Raw genomic sequence first — 17,676 nt, forward strand, 5'->3', positions numbered from 1 at the left:
GCAGTGGCCGGGAGCGGCCACTGCACTCCAGTCTAGGCGACAGAGTGAGACTCCAACTCAAAAAAAACCAAAAAACAAAAACAAAAACAAATTCCTGGGCTCTTTATTAAAAAATAAATGCTTAGGTCACAAAATCAATCTAAGGGTAGCAGCCCAAAAACTATCTATATGAACAGCCAATTCGGGGGTCATGAAGGAACTTTCTTAAAACTAAAGTTCACATCCTCTAGCAATTTATCAAATCAATTCAATAAGTTGAAATCAGTATTTTAAAAAAGAGATAGTGGCTAGACACCATGATTCACACCTGTAATTCCAGTACTTTGGAAGGCTGAGGTAGGAGAATGGAGGAGGGAGACCTGCTTAAGCCCATAAGATTGAGACCAGTCTGGGCAACAAAGTGAGACATTGTTTCTAAAAAATAATTAAAGCCGGGCTCGGTGGCTCAGCCTGTAATCCCGTGCCTTTGGGAGGCTGATGTGAGTGGATTGCCTGAGCCCGCGGGTTCGAGACCCGCCTGGGCAGGCGAGACCTCATCTCTACAATAAATCAAAAAATTAGCCGGGCGTGGTAGTATGCGCCTGTAATTCCGGCTACTCGGAAAGCTGAGGCGGAAGGATCGCCGGAGCCCAGCAGGTCGAGGCTGCGGTGGCCGGGAGCGGCTACTGCACTCCAGTCTGGGCGACAGAGTGAGACTCCAACTAAAAAAAATTAAAAAAATAATAATAATAATTAAGAGGCTGGATGTGGTGGCTCATGTCTGTAATCCCAGCACTTTGGGAGGCAGAGGTGAGAGGATTGCCTGAGTCCAGGGGTTCGAGACCAGCCTGGGCAACTGGACGAGACCTCATCTCTGCAACAAATGAAAAAATTAGCTGGGCATGGTGGTGCATGCCTGTAGTTCCAGCTACTTGGAGGGCTGAGGCAGAAGGACCGCCTGAGCCCAGCAGGTCAAGGCTGTGGTGGCCGGGAAAGTGACACTGTCCTCCGACCTGGATGACAGAGTGAGACTCCACCTAAAAAAAAAAAAAATTAAAAATCTAGTCAGGCATGGTGGCACATGCCTGTAGTCTAAGCTACTCAGAAGGCTGAGGGGGAAGATTGCCAGAGCCCAGGAGATAGAGGTAGCAGTGAGCCATCATCATGCTACTGCACTCCAACCTGGGTGACAAAGTGAGACTCTGACTTAAAAAAAAAAGAGAGAGAGAGAGAGAGAAAGAAAGAAATAGAACTAAACAGAAGATGGCAGGCTGCATTCTCTTTAATAAAACTTTAAAATTGATTTATAAGACTAACAGTTATATAAAAGATTTTTGTGTGTGTGTGTAGTGGGTCATGTTATAAAACTTATTTCTTGTCATCAAAGGCTGTCAAAAATATTTGAAAGTCATTGCACTTGGCTGGGCTCGGTGGCTCAGCCTGTAATCCCGCGCTTTGGGAGGCCGAGGTGAGTGAATTGCCTGAGCCAGTGGGTTTGAGACCTGCCTGGGCAACTTGGCGAGACCTCATCTCTACAACAAATAAAAAAAAATTAGCCAGGTGTAGTAGCGCACGCCTATAGTTCCAGCTACTTGAAAGGCTGAGGCGGAAGGATCACCGGAGGCCAGCAGGTCAAGGCTGTGTTGGCCGGGAGCATGCCACTGCACTCCAGTCTGGGTGACAGAGTGAGACTCCAACTCAAAAAAAAAAAAAGTCATTGCACTCAACAAAAGCCACTCACTATTTGTCAGTTTTGTGGTACTGGCTGAAGCAATGAGGTGCCCATTTAGAGTCCACAGAATAGGCACAATAATAGAATAGGCAAATCCTCCTCCTTTTGCCTATAATAATTATTTTTGGCCTTTAATGTACAACTCCAAACAAAAGGATCTACTCTTTTTTTGGTTTTTTTTTTGAGTTGGAGTCTCACTCTGTTGCCCAGACTGGAGTGCAGTGGCTGCTTCCGGCCACCGCAGCCTCGACCTAATGGGCTCTGGCGATCCTTCTGCCTCAGCCTCCCAAGTAGCCGGAACTGCCGGCCGCTACTACGTCCGACTGATTTTTTGATTTATTATAGAGATGATGTCTCGCTGCCCAGGCGGGTCTTGAACCCATGGGCTCAGGCAATCCACTCACCTCAGCCTCTCAAAGGTGCAGGATTATGGGAAGGATCTACTCTTAATAGGGAAAAATCTATGTAGTTTCTGTGAACACTAATTCATATTCTCATTTCAAGCAGCTAAAAGATGGAACAGGCCAGGTATGGTGGCTCGTGTCTTTAATCCCAGCACTTTGGGAGGCAAGAGGAGTGCCTGAGCCCAGGGGTTTGAGACCAGCCTGGGCAACTTGGCAAGACCTCATCTCTACAACAAATCAAAAAAATTAGCCGGGTGTGGTGGTGTGTGCCTGTAATTCCAGCTACTTAGAAGGTTGAGGTGAAAGGATAGCCTGAGCCCAGCAGGTCAAGGCTATGGTGGTCACAAGCAAGCCACTGCACTCCAGCCTAGGAGACACAGTGAAACTCTAACTCAAAGTAAACAAACAAACAAACAAACAAATAAATAAATAAATGCAAAACACACAAAACAAGGCCGGGCTCGTGGTTCAGCCTGTAATCCCAGCACTTTGGGAGGCCAAGGTGAGTGGATTGCCTGAGCCCGCAGGTTCGAGACCCACCTGGGCAACTTGGCAGGACCTCATCTCTACAATAAATTAAAAAAAAATTAGCTGGGCGTGGCAGTGCGCGCCTGTAGTTCCAGCTACTTGGAAGGCTGAGGCTGAAGGATCGCTGGAGCCCAGCAGGTCAAGGCTGCAGTGGCCAGGAGAGTGCCACTGCACTCCAGTCTGGGCGACAGAGTGAGACTCCAACTCAAAAAAAAAAAAAATACACAAAACAAAATCTAGAAATCTCTTATTTAGGTAAAAATCTTCAGCATGGCCAAGCATGGTAGCCCACACCTATAATCCTAGCACTTTGGGAGGTTGAGGTGGGAGGATCACTTGAGGCCAGGAGTTCCAGACCAGTTTAAGTAATATAGTGAGAACTTCTCTCTATAAAAAAAAAAATCAAAACATTAGCTGGGCGTGGTGGCATGTGCCCACACTTCCAGCTACTTGAGAGGCTGAGGCAGAAGGATCGCCTGAGCCTAGAAGGTCAAGGCTGCCGTGAGTCATGATTGTGTCACTGCATTCCAGCCCAGGCAACAAGAGTGAGAGTATGATTTAAAAAAAAAAAAAAAAGAAAAGAAATTTCTGCCTTAAGGTTTTTTTATTATTGAATTTGAAATTACTTCGTTTTCAGGAGTGATTTAAAGATTACAGTATGTGTAAAGTATTTTAAAGACTGACTATATAATGTCAAAAGTACACTTTCTGAGGGTGCCCAATCTCCACAACTGAGTCATCCAAAACAAACTTGAAGGAACAGAAAAACATGTGATTCCAGGCAAATCGGCATATAAATTTTAAAGAAGTCCAGGAACAAAGCTGAGAAACCAACAGATACTGTAGAGCCTTTTGTGAGTTGACTAAGTAGTAGTTTCAGATTGTGCTTTATGAAACTTGCAATCCTCCAAGCATCCTTCTAGTTCCTTGAGGTACTGTTGTCAGCTCCAAAAAATACCTTACTCATCTCTTCTGATCACAAAATTCTTTTTTTTTTTTTTTGAGTTGAGTGCAGTGGCCACTTCCAGCCACCGCAGCCTCGACCTACTGGGCTCCAGCGATCCTTTCGCCTCAGCCTTCCAAGTAGCCAGAATTACAGGCATGCGCTACCACGCCCGGCTGATTTTTTGATTTATTGTAGAGATGAGGTCTCGCTGCCCAGGCGGGTCTTGAACCCGCGGGCTCAGGCAATCCACTCACCTCAGCCTCCCAAAGGCGCAGGATTACAGGCTGAGCCACCGAGCCCGGCTTGATCACAAAAATTTTGTCCAAACATTTAAAGAAGAATTAACACCAATCCATTTGAAACTCTTGCAAAAAGAAAGAAGGATGGCTGGGTATAGTAGTTCACCCCTGTAATCTCAGCACTTTGGAAGGCGGAGGCGAGAGGATTGCCTGAGCTCAGGGGTTCAAGAACAGCCTGAGTAACATGGCAAGACCTCATCTCTACAATAAATTAAAAACAACAACAACAAAAAGGCTGGGTGTGATGGCACATGCTTGTGGTTCCAGCTACTTGGAAGGCTAAGGCAGAAGGATCACCCAAGTCCAGCAGGTTTGGTGGCCAAGAGCAAACCACTGCACTCCAGCCTGGGTGATAGAGTGAGACTCCGACTCATTTAAAAAAAAAAAAAGAGGGAACATTTCCTAACTCATCCTGAGGCCGGCATTATCCTGATACTACAAGAAAAGAAAGCTGGGCATGGTGGCTCACATCTGTTATACCAGCACTTTAGGAGGCTGAGGCAGGAGGATCACTTGAACCCAGGAGTTTGGAGTTTGAGACCAGCCTGGGCAACACAGCGAGACTCCCCCAATTCAACAAAAGAAAAACTAAAAAGAGCCGGGCACAGTGGCTCAAGCCTGTAATTCTAGCACTTTGGGAGGCAGAGGCGAGAGGACTGCCTGAGCTCACAGTTTAGAGACCAGACTGGGCAACATGGTGAGAGACTTGTCTCCACAATAAAATAAAATAAAATAAAATAAAATAAATTTAACTTGGCATGGTGGCTCACGGCTATAGTTCCAGCTACTTGGAAGGCTGAAATGAAAGAATCACCTGCACTCTAGCCTGGGCGACAGAGTGAAACTTCAACTCCGAACAAAACAAAACAAAAAGAAAGAAAAAGACAGGCCAGGTGCCATGGCTCATGACTATAACTGAAGTACTTTGGGAGGCTGAGGCAGGAGGATTGCTTGAGCCCAGGAGTTTGAGACTGACCTGAGCAACATAGTAAACCCCAGTCTCTAAAAAACAAAACAAAACAAAACAAAAAGCCTGTGGTCCCAGCTACCTGAGAGGCTGAGATGGGAGGATCTCCTGAGCCCAGGAGTTTGAGGCTGTAGTGAGTCATGATCATGCCACTGCATACCAGCCTGAGTGGCAGAGTGAGAAAAAAAGAACACCACAGATACAATTATCTTCAACATAAAATTAGCAAATTGAATTTAGCAGCATATTAAAAGGATTAGACAGGCCAGGCATGGTGGCTCACACCTATAATCCCAGTACTTTGGGAGGCTGAGGCAAGATTGCTTGAGTCCAAGAGTCTAGTCAAGACCAGCCGGGGCAACATAGCAAGACTTCACCACTACAAAAAACTAAAAAATGAGCCAGGCATAGTGTTGAGCCCCTATAGACCTGGATACTTGAGAGGATGAAGTGGAAGGATCGCCTGAGACCAGGAGTTTGAGGCTACAATGAGCAGTGATCGTGCCACTGTACTACTATACTCTAGCATGGGTAAAAGAGTGAGACCCTGACTCAAAAAAAAAAAAAAAAAGAATGAAGAAAAAAAAAAAAAACCCCCAATGATCACTTTGATGTAGAAATGCATTTGTCAAAATTCAATACTCTCTCAAGATTAAAACACTTGATAAACTAGAAATAGAAGGAATATCCTTAATATGATAAAGACCATATATGACAAACATAGCTAACATCATACTCCACAGTCAAAGAATAAAAGCTTTTCCCCTATGATTAGGAACAAAGCAAGGATGCCTACTGTTGCCACTTCAATTCAGCCTAGTATTGAAAGTTCTTGTCAGAGCAATTAGGTTAGAAAAATAAATAAAAGGCATGCAACTGGAAAGAAAGCAGTACAATTATATCTGTTCACAAATGACATGATCTTATAAGAATAAAACTATAAAAAAAATTCACACAAATAAAAAAAAGTTAGTGCTAATAATTTAAGTGGCCAAAGTTACAATACATAAAATCAGCACCACAAATTCAGTTGTTTTTCTACATACTTGGAATGAACAATCCCAAAAGGAAATTAAGAAAACAATTTTATTTACAATACCATCAAAAAGAATAAAATTCTTAAGAGTTAAATTACCAAGTATGCACAAGATTTACACACTAAAAACTACACATTGTGGAAAGAATTTTCTTTTTTTTAAGTCAGAGTCTCACTCTGTAGCCCAGGCTGGAGTGCAATGGCACGCTCACGGCCACCCCAGCCTCGAACTGCTGGGCTCAGGCGATCTTTCCACCTCAGCCTTTCAAGAAGCTAGAACCACAGGCATGTGCCACCACACCCAGCTGATTTTTTGATTTATTGTAGAGATGAGGTTTTGCCATGCTGCTCAGGCTGGTCTCGAACCACTGAGTTCATGCAATCCTCTCACCTCTGCCTTCCAAAGTGCTGGGATTACAGGTGTGAGCCACAGCACCCAGTCGCCTAAAGAATTTAAAGAACTAAATAAATGGAAAACTTTTCATGTTTATGACTTGGAAGATTAATATTGTTAAAATGACAATACTACTCAAAGTAATATATAGATTAAATGCAATCCTCTAGCAAATCCCAGTGATGGTTTTTATAAAAACAGAAAAATCCATCCTGAAATTCATACTGGAATCTCAAAGGATCTTGAATAGACAAAACAACCTTGAGAAAAAACACTGCTGGGTGTGGTGGTTCACACCTATAATCCCAGCACTTTTAGAGATCAAAGCAGGAGGACTGCTTGAGGCCAGGTGTACTGAGACCAGCCTGGGCAAAATAGTAAGACTCTATCTCTAAAAATATAAATGAATGAAAAAAAAAGAAAGAAAGAAAAAGGAAAACAGACTTGGAGTACTCACACTTTCTGATTTTAAAACTTACTAGAGCCAGGCGCAGTGATTCATGCCTGTAATCCCAGCACTTTAGGAGGCAGAGGCAAGAGGACTACCTGAGTCAGGGGGTTTGAGACCAGCCTGGGCAACTTGGGAAGGTCTCCCTTCTACAATAAATCAAAAAATTAGCCAGGTGTGGTGGTGCACACCTGTGGTTCCAGCTACTTGGAAGGCGAAGATGGAATGATTGCTTGATCCCAGTGGTTGAGGTTGCAATGGCCATGAATGTCTCACTGCACTCCAGCCTGGGCAATAGAGTAAGTAAGACTCTGACTCAAAAAAACCCCCCAAAAAACAAAAAGCAAACTAAAAACAATACACAGTCTTATTCGTAAGTGAAATGCAAATTAAAATTATACTGAGAAAGTATTTTCTACCTATCCCATTGGCAAATAATAAGACATTTGATAACACAATGCATTGGTGAAGGTATAGGGAAATAGGCACTCTCTTACAATGTAAATTGGTACTACCTTTATGGAGGACAATTTGTTAATCTTTCTCAAAATGCTAGTCTAGTAATCTCACTTCTAGTAATGTATCACACACATACATATCACAGATGTTTAAAGATATCCTGTAAACAGGTGGGAAATAACACGTAAAAAGCTATTCACTATCCTGTTAGATTACAGTACATCTATAAAATAAGAGTGCAGTAGCACAATCATAGCTCATTGCAGCCTCAAATTCCTGGACTCAAATAATGCTCCCACCTCAGTCTCGCAAGTAGCTGGTACTACAGGCACGTAACACCATGTCCAGCTAATTTTTTTTTTTTTAAGAGATGGGGTCCAGCTATGTTGCCTAGGCTTGTCTTGAAATCCTGGTCTTAAGTAATTCTCTGGCCTCAGCTTACCAAAGTGCTGGGACTATAGGTGTGAGCCAACATACACAGCACAATGGAATATATCAAAGTAGAATATATTATGAAATATTACTTTAAAAAAAAAGATATTTTAGCCAGGCGTGGTGGCTCACACCTATATTCCCAGCAATCTGAGAGGCTAAGGCGGAAGGATTGTTGGAGGTCAAGTGCAGAGGCCCATGTCTATAATCCCAGCACTTTGGGAGGCTGAGGTCAGAGGACTGCCTGAGCCCATGGGTTCGAGACCAGCCTGGGCAACTTGGTGAGACCTCATCTCTACAATAAGTAAAAAAAAATTAGCTGGGTGTGGTGGCGCATGCCTGTAGTTCCAGCTACTTGGAAGGCTGAGGCAGAAGGATCACCTGAGCCCAGCAGGTCGAGGCTGCGGGGGCTGTAAGCATGCCACTGCACTCCAGCCTGGGCGACAGAGTGAGACTCTGATTCAAAAAAAAAAAAAGAAAGAAAGAAAGAAAGAAAGAAAGAAAGAAAGAAAAAGACCAGCCTGGGCAACATGGACCTTGTCTCTACAAAAAACTCCCAAGAAAGTTATTTTATGTTACAGTCTAAAATAATCTCCAATATTCAGTATTACATCAAGCCGGGCTCGGTGGCTCAGCCTGTAATCCCGTACCTTGGGAGGCTGAGGTGAGTGGATTGGCTGAGCCCACAGGTTCGAGACCCGCCTGGGCAACTTGGCGAGACCTCATCTCTACAATAAATCAAAAAAAATCAGCCAGGCATGGTAGCGCATGCCTGTAATTCCGGCTACTCAGAAGGCTGAGACGGAAGGATCGCCGGAGCCCAGCAGGTCGAGGCTGCGGTGGCCGGGAGCGGCCACTGCACTCCAGTCTGGGCGACAGAGTGAGACTCCAACTCAACAACAACAAAAAAATTACATCGAAAAGGAAACATACAGAATAGTATACATGATATGCTAGTAAAAATAAAAGAAAGAATATATGCAACTATTTATAAATGCATACAATAGCTCTGGAGTAACAGCCAAGAAACTGGTAACTCCGACTACCCATACAGAGGACAACTGAATATAAACAGAAAGTGTTCACTATATACCTTGTTGAATCATTAGTGTTTTGAGTCATATGAATGTATTACTTATTTAAATATGTCGGAGTCTCATTCTGTTGCCCAGGCTGGAGTGCAGTGGCATGCTCACGGTCACCGCAGCCTCGACCTGCTGGGCTCTGGCAATTCCTCTGCCTCAGCCTTTCAAGTAGCTGGAACTACAGGTGTGCACTACCACATCTGGCTTATTTTTTGATTTACTGTAGAGAAGAGGTCTCACCAAGTTGCCCAGGTTGGTCTCGAGCCTCTGAGTTCAGGCAATCCTCTCACCTTGGCCTCCCAAAATGCTGGGATTACAGGCTTGAGCCACTGAGCCCGGCCTTACTTATTCAAATATTAAGAAACACACACACACAAAATTTGTGTGTGTGTGTGTTGGGTCTCACTCTGTCGCCCAGGCTATAGTGCAGTGGCACACTCACGGCCACCACAGTCTCCACCTGCTGGGCTCAGGCAATCCTTCCATCTCATCCTTCCAAGTAGCTGGAACCACAGGTGCCACCACCACGCCTAGCTAATTTTTTGAGTTATTGTAGAGAAAAGGTCTCACCAAGTTACCCAGGCTGGTCTCAAATCCCTGAGTTTAGGCAATCCTCTTACCTCAGCCTCCCAAAGTGCTAGGATTATAGGCTTGAGCCACCGCACCTGGCGAAACACAAAATTTTAAAATTCCCATTCTACATAAAATTATGTATAGATGTTTTTAAATATAAAATATGATTATCAGGGACTTAATTTTGTACACTGTTATAGATATAAAGCTAGACTGCCTGTAACAACCATCACTCTCAACTCTATCCTATTTTTCAGTAGCAATAAGAGTTTAACACTGTTTGATGCCCAGATAGATAGATTAATCATAGTCTCCAACAATGAAGAATTGTTTGGGTATATTTATTAAGTTTCTTAAAAGCTAACATTCCTGGCAAGAGGTAACCTTGTAATGCCAAGTCAGAGACTTACCCCCAAACCACAAAAGCTTGGTTTAACTGCTGAGCCTAAAATTAAGTAATTTATCTCTCATTAAAAAAATTGTTGTCCCTGTGAAAAATCTACCTTCAAAGGAATTTTAAAAAGGATATGAATTTTAAAACAGAATACATCTTTAAGACACTGGTTTTGTTATCGTACGCATGGCAGCGCATTAGAAAGTTACTATGTTATTGTGTTTACAGATGCAGAGATTACATAAAATAATCAATTATTTCTATTTTAGAGGCCACCAAACACATGTGAGACAACCTAAAATTCAGACAGATCTGGATTCAAATGCCGGCTCTAGTATTTGTGGCCATATAACACTGGGAAGTGCTTAAGCTCTCTAAGCCATATCTATAAAAATAAGACTAATAATTCACATTTCATAGACTGTTGGAAAGAATTAATGAATTACTACTAGCAAAGGGCCTAGCACAGTAATAAAATGCTTTTAATATCAAGAAAGAGCAACTATAATTCATTAATTATTTTTTAAAATACTTTTTTATTTTTTTTGAGTCAGGAGTTTTACTCTGTTGCCTAGGCTGGAGTGAAGTGGCATACTTATGGCCACCACAGCCTCGACCTGCTGGGCTTAGGCAATCCTTCCACCTCAGTCTTCCAGGTAGCTGGAACCACAGGCGTGGGCCACCACACACGTCAAACTTTTTCATTTACTGTAGAGACGAGGTCTCGCCATGTAGTTCAGGCTGGTCTTGAACTCCTAGAGTTCAGACAATCCTCTCACCTCACCTCCCAAAGTGCTGGGATTATAGGCGTGAACCCCCATGGCCAGCAATACAAAAATTAAAATATCTTCTCAAATGTTTGCTTTTTCCTCATTGGGTCTGAACATTAATTTTTTTTTTTTTAGAGCCACGATCTCACTCTGTCGCCAGGCTAGAGTGCAGTTGTATGATCATAACTCACTGCAGTTTTCAGCTGCTAGGTTCAAGCAATCCACTTTAGCCTTCCCAGTACACCTGTGATTCATAGGTGCATTCCACCAAGCCTGGCTAATTTTTAAAAGTGGCTAGGAGCCGGGCTCGGTGGCTCAGCCTGTAATCCCAGTGCTTTGGGAGGCTGAGGTGAGTGGATTGCCTGAGCCCGTGGGTTCGAGACCCACCTGGGCAACTTGGTGAGACCTCATCTCTACAATAAATCAAAAAAATCAGCCAGGCATGGTAGCGCGCGCCTGTAGTTCCAGCTACTTGGAAGGCTGAGGCAGAAGGATCGCCGGAGCCCAGCAGGTTGAGGCCACTGCACTCCAGTCTGGGTGACAGAGACTCCAATTCAAAAAAATCAAAAAACCAAAAAAACCTCCCAAAAAACTGGCTAAGCATGGTAGATTACGCCTATAATCCCAACACTTGGGGAGGCCGAGGCTGGAGAATCACTTGAGCTCAAGAGTTTGAGACCAGCCTAGGCAACACAGTGAGACCTATAAATTCAAAAAATTAGCTGGTGATGGAAGAAGGGAGGGAGAGAAGGAGGGAGGGAGTGAGGGGAAATAAAAGTATTACATTTTTTTTGGCAGAGGCAGAGTCTTGCTACGTTACCCAGGCTCCTCTTGAATGCCTGGCTTGAAGTGATCCTCTCACCTTGGCCTCCCAAAGTTGTGGGATTACACGTATGAGTCACTACTTGGACCTTAATTTTTCTTATTGTAAGGTAGTTGTGTCTAAGGCCTTGAATCCCCATCAAGATCCACCTAGCATAAGTCACAATCCAAAGCCTATATGGACATTATTAATGGGATCTCTAGGCCTCTGGAATTATTCATCCTAAATGTTTGAAGTTGGATGATACATGTACACTTCCCAAAAGATAATTCATGAGTTACCCAGTGTCTCAGTTAAAGAGAAGGTTCAGCATTTTCTACCTCTCTCTACCCAACACCCATAAGTGAATTAATTATAGTATTTGATACAGGACACACTGTCACCATTGACTATGCATGGCTTTCTTTTGTTGAATTTATTTAAATACAATATATATCAGTGAAACCACCATCCAAGGGGTGCAACAGAACTCTGACAATAATATTTACCTCTCTGTTCCTCCTCCATATCAGCCTCCTGCCTCCTCATCTAAGCAACCCCCTGAAAGTTATATTTACCATTCCCTTGATTTAAAAAAACACCTTGGCCAGGACCAATAGCTCACGCTTGTAATACCTGCACTTTGGGAAGCCAACGTGGAATGCTTGAGACCAGGCGCTCGAGACCAGCCTAGGCAACATAGCAAGACCTTGTCTCTACAAAAAAAAATTATTATTTTTTTGTTTTCTGAGTTGAAGTCTCATTCTGTCGCCCAGTCTAGAGGGCAGTAGCACACTCACGGCCACCTCAGCCTTGACCTGCTGGGCTCAGGTGATCCTTCCACCTCAGCATTCTAGGTAGTTGGAACCACAGGTGTGCACCACCATACCTGGCTAATTTTTTGATTTATTGTAGAGATGAAGTATCACCAAGTTGCCCAGGCTAGTATCAAAATCCTGGGCTCAGGCAATCTTCTTACCTTGGCCTCCCAAAGTGCTGGGATTATAGGCATGAGCCATCGCACCTGGCTCAAATGTTTAAAAAATGAAATTATCAACCGGGCTCGGTGGCTCAGCCTGTAATCCTGTGCCTTTGGGAAGCTGAGGTAGTGGATTGCCTGAGCCCGCGGGTTCGAGACCCACCTGGGCAGGCGAGACCTCATCCCTACAAAAAACCAAAAAATTAGCCGGGCGTGGTAGGGCGCGCCTGTAATTCCGGTTACTCAGAAGGCTGAGGTGGAGGGATAGCCGGAGCCTAGCAGGTCGAGGCTGTGGTGGCTGGGAGCGGCCACTGCACTCCAGTCTGGGCGACGGAGTGAGACTTAAAAAAAAAAGAAATTATCTGGGTCTCAGCTACTTGGGTGGCTGAGGTGGAAAGATCACCTGAGCTCAGGAGATTGAAGCTGCAGTGAACCGTGATTGTGCCACTACACTCCAGCTTGAGTGACAGAGTGAGACTCAGACACAATAATAAATTAATTAATTTAATTAAAAATTTAAAAAGTACCTACTTGAAAGCAGGCTCTTCTGCTTGTCATTTACAAAAAAAACTGAAGCAGCTGTGGTCACATCTAGAGTCACTGTTTACTGTTGAATTAGCAATTGCCCTACATTCAGGATCAGCATGTTATTGCACAGAGCCTGCAAGTGGCCGTGTCAGTTTTCACGGCAGCAGCAGGTCAGGCTATATTTAACATGCACCCTCTTCTCTGCTGAAGAGCTACAGCTCTGTTCGGTTGTGAACAAAGGAGGACAAGTGGGAACTGAGAGATGCTAATGGATATTGTAACAGGATTTGATTATTAGATCAATTACAAATTAAATGGGCCTGTATTTAATGGTCTAAGGCAGTCTAGATTCACAATGCTATAATCTTTTTTTCCTTTTGTTAAAAACAGTATCACGTATCACTATCACACTGAATATAATCTTAATTAAAATATTTAAAACAGAGCTATGACAATCTCTATATTTGTTATAAAATCAATGGTCTTATCATGTAGCTCAAAAATTTAGGCATCAACACCATAATACACAAACATTTAGGAAAAAAAAATCACAGGTCTGAACATACAAATTGTAACATACAAGTAAAAAAACTCATTATAATTTGATAGCTATAGAACACTTTTCAAGGAGGGGTAATTAAAATGGAGGTATAAAAAAAAAAGGCAAGTAGCAAAACAGTCCTGAACTATGCCTTAACTGGTTGAATAAGTATATATTACAGTTTAAGACTGCCCTAGTCCCTCTCACAAAGTTGAAAGAGAACACTGCTTGGTAAAAGGTCAGTATTCTGTTGTTATTACCCCCAAGGAATACCTGCCCCGGCCGCCCACCAACCACACTAACTCTGAGACTGAGAAATTCTTTTTAGACGTTTCCAAGCTTAGAAAGTTGAAGTGAAGTGCCAAAATCATCTCAATGAAACTGAACAAAGAAAATTATTATAAAGTTTAGTATTTTTGTTTCAAAAACCCATGGGGGAGTGGAAGGAAGGATGTGACTTTGCACAATTATAACTCACAAAATCAAAAGGACACGGAGTTAAGAAAATCTCCTGACCTCAGGCCATACTGATAAAAGAAAATCTGAACAAGGAAGGTGACAGTCTTAACCTATACTGAGCTGGCTAGAGTGTGTTCCCTTCTGGATACTGCACTACAAAAAGGAACTTAAACATCAGGGTTCAAAAGCAGAGGGAAACTTCCACATTGGTGAGGAAAAAATGAAATTTCCGAAGAGTCTTTAAGACTAGGAAAGAGATCAAGGTTTCAAGAATGTGAAGATCCATTACAGAAGGATTAAATCTGTTCTGATGCTAGAAGGCAGAGCCCCCATGAAACAAGAAGGCAGTTGGAATTCAAAAGGCCTTGAGATATCCAAGAGGCTAAAGAGGAAGGGTCACACAGGAATATAATATCACAAAGAATACAAGACTGTGAACCTCAGTGTGAAAGTGGAGGATGGAATAGAGAGCCTTTAAAACTTCATTTAATACTGAGTACCTAAAATCTTAAGATTGCCCCAGCTCCTCTCACAAAACAAGGCTCTGTGGAGAAAATGGCATTTTCTTTGTAGTCTGTTGTGTTACCCTAGTTTATTTACCTTAGGCTCTATGTAAAACTCAGATTCTTCATCCATAAAATGAGGGAAGCTGTATTAGAATATTTGCAGCCGTACAGCTCATGAATTTCTGAACCGAGGTACACTAATATCTTCTCTGTTAAATGTAACTGAACTTATAATTTAAAAATGTTAATGTTCACATTTTTAAAAACAAGTCAACTAATACTTGAATGATTCCTAACAGACTCCATTTTACTTAATTTAAAACCTTCAAAAAAAAACCTTGTGTGTTCTTATCTTTAACAGAAATAGGATTAATTAAAGTTATTAGGATTAGATAAATATATCTAACTAGTATAGCACAGATTTTTATTTTTTGAGTTGGAGTCTCACTCTGTCGCCCAGACTGGAGTGCAGTGGCCGCTCCCGGCCACCGCAGCCTCGACCTGCTGGGCTCCGGCGATCCTTCCGCCTCAGCCTTCCAAGTAGCTGGAACTACAGGTGCACGCTACCACACCCGGCTCATTTTTTTTATTTATTGTAGAGATGGTCTTACCAAGTTGCCCAGGCGGGTCTCGAACCCGCGGGCTCAGGCAATCCACTCACCTCAGGCTCCCAAAGGCGTGGAATTACAGGCTGAGCTACCGAGCCCGGCTAGCACAGATTTTTAAAAAACCACTGTGCTTTCTGCTTGTAGAGTAGAAATTACTTTGGATTTAATACTTAACAGAATATAGAAAAGTTAAAATCAAACCTGAGCTCAGACTAAATGCAAAGTTCACTTTAATCACTTCTAATCCTTTGTGGTATGTTCATTTGTTTGTTTATTTATTTATTTAGAAACAAGGTCAAGCAAAGTCATTTATTTATTTATTAAGAAGCAGTGTGTCACCAGGTGCAGTGGCTCACGCCTACAATCCTAGCATTTTGGAAGGCTGAAGTGGTAGGATTGCCTGAGTCCACAGGTATGAGACCAACCTGGGCAATTTGGTGAGACTTCATCTCTACAAAAAATCAAAAATTAGCCAGGACATGGTGGTACATGCCTGTAGGTCCAGCTACTTGGAAGGCTGAGGCGGAAGGATCGCCTGAGCCTCAGCAGGTCGAGGCTGAGGTGGCTGTACTACAAAAAGGAACTTAAACATCAGGGTTCAAAAGCAAAGGGAAACTTCCACATTGGTGAGGAAAAGATGAAGTTTCCAAAGAGTCTTTAAGACCAGGAAAGAGATCAAGGTTTCAAGAATGTGAAGATCCATTACAGAAGGATTAAATCTGTTCTGATGCCAGAAAGCAGAGCCCCCATAAAACAAGAAGGCAGCTGGAATTCAAAAGGTCTTGAGATGTCCAAGAGGCTAAAGAGGAAGGGTCACACAGGAATATAATATCACAAAGAATACAAGACTGTGAAATCAGTGTGAAAGTGGAGGATGGAATAGGGAGCATGCCACTGCCCTCCAGTCTGGGAGACACAGAGAGAGACTCCAACTCAAAAAACAGTGTCACTGGGTGCAGTGGGTCACAACCATAATTCTAGTACTGTGGGAGGCAGAGGCCAGAGGATTGCCTGAGCCCATGGGTTTGATCGACACCATCCTAGGCAACATGGCGAGACCTAGTCTCTACAACAAATCATATCCAAAACAAAATTAGCAGGGCATGGTGGCATACACCTCTGGTTCTAGCTACTTGGAAGGCTGAGGTGGAAGGATTGCCTGAGCCCAGCAGGTCGAGGATGCGGTGGCCGTGAGTATGCCACTGCACTCTAGCTTGGGTGACAGTGAGACTTCAACTCAAAAAAAAAAAGAAAAGAAAAGAAAAAGAAAAAAGAAAAGAAACAGTGTCTAGCAATGTTGCCGAGGCTGGCTTTGAACCACTGGGCTCAAGTGATCCTCCTGCCTCAGCCTCCTGAGTAGCTGGAATTACAGGCTTGAGCCATCTCACCCGGCTCTATTACTTACTTTTATTTTTATGGTCAGCCTCCTAAACCAGAATAGGTTCAAACAGATTCCCAATGACATACTTTTAAAGCTAATCAGAAAAAAGACATCCAAGTGTTCAGGACCTATGAGATACATGGCTTTTGAAAATTTTAATTTTATGAATTTACATTAAAGCTTTGCAGAACTTGCTGGATATGGTGGCTCATGCCTATAATCCCAGCACTTTAGGAGGCCGAGGTGAGAGACTGCCTGAGCCCATGGGTTTGAGACCAGCCTTGGTAACTTGGAGAGACCTCATCTCTACAATAAATCAAAAAATTAGCTGGGTGTGGTGATGCATGCCTATAGTTCCAGCTACTTGGATGGCTGAGTCAGAAGGATCACCTGAATCCAGCAAGTCAAGCTACGGTGGCCATGAGTGTGCCACTGCACTCCAGCCTGGGCAACAGTGAGACTCCGACTCAAAAAAAAAAAAGCTTTGCAGAACTTTAGGATTTTCCAAATCCAAATATCATCCATGAGTCAAATATCAAAAATTCATTTTAGAGCTTAAGCACCAAAAATTCAATTTGCAAAAATTATACAGCCAACAATCTGAGGTATCCAAGAGTACACTTTAGTTTTTTTCCCATTTATTTATTTATTTAAGAGGTGGGGTCTCACTATGTTGCCCAGGTTGGACCTGGAACTCCTAGGCTCAAGCAATCCTCCCACCTCAGACTCCCAATTAATTGTGACTATAGGCGTGCACCATTGCTCTATCTCTCCCCCCCCACTTTAATTATTGCTGGACTTCACTGAGCTTTTATCAAGTCTGCTGAAGGGCAGCAATGAGAGCATTCAATAGGCAGTCCCTTTCCTTTGTAGGGATATAGTCTAGAAACTTTTCTTAATCGTGTGATCCAGATAATGACTGGAACAAAAATAAAAACTGCTTTTACAGTTGCCCTCATAGACCTCATCTCTCCAGGTCTTCTGTATATTCAAAAGATGAAATAAATTTTCACAAAACCTTTCCAGAAGTTCTAATATATTGCCTATCCCACCCTCTACCCACTCCAAATCTCTTAATTTGTAGTAAATAAGAAAAAGCAGGTTCTAGCTTTAGTCTCTTTTTAGAAGAAAAGAATGTCTTCATGTGTTAAAAAAAGAAAAGAGCTAAAATACCCTTAAAGACCTGCTCAATACATCTCACATCTTCAGTCACATAACAAATGGATGATATGTCATCACTAAAGGTCTGTTTCAGGTTGAAAAGTACTATGAATAGTTAGTCTAGAATTGCTAAAAGAAGGAATAAGCAACATTTTAAAAGCCTGGGCAGTGAGACCTCATCTCTCTACAATAAATCAAAAAATCAGCCGGGCGTGGTAGCGCATGCCTGTAATTCCAGCTACTGGGAAGGCTGAGGCGGAAGGGA

The 17,676-nt window shown here is 42.8% G+C and overlaps 1 protein-coding gene across 3 annotated transcripts in view; it reads right to left on the minus strand.

Moving 5' to 3' along the window:
• The window catches only part of NFATC3 (nuclear factor of activated T-cells 3), a 145,036-nt gene that overhangs the window by 16,366 nt on the left and 110,994 nt on the right, over positions 1–17,676 (minus strand). The gene's annotated exons all lie outside the window — the stretch shown is intronic.

The sequence above is a fragment of the Carlito syrichta genome, unplaced genomic scaffold (genome assembly GCF_000164805.1).
Source record: "Carlito syrichta isolate Samal-C Ts95f unplaced genomic scaffold, Tarsius_syrichta-2.0.1 Scaffold308803, whole genome shotgun sequence".
Lineage (NCBI taxonomy): Eukaryota > Metazoa > Chordata > Mammalia > Primates > Tarsiidae > Carlito > Carlito syrichta.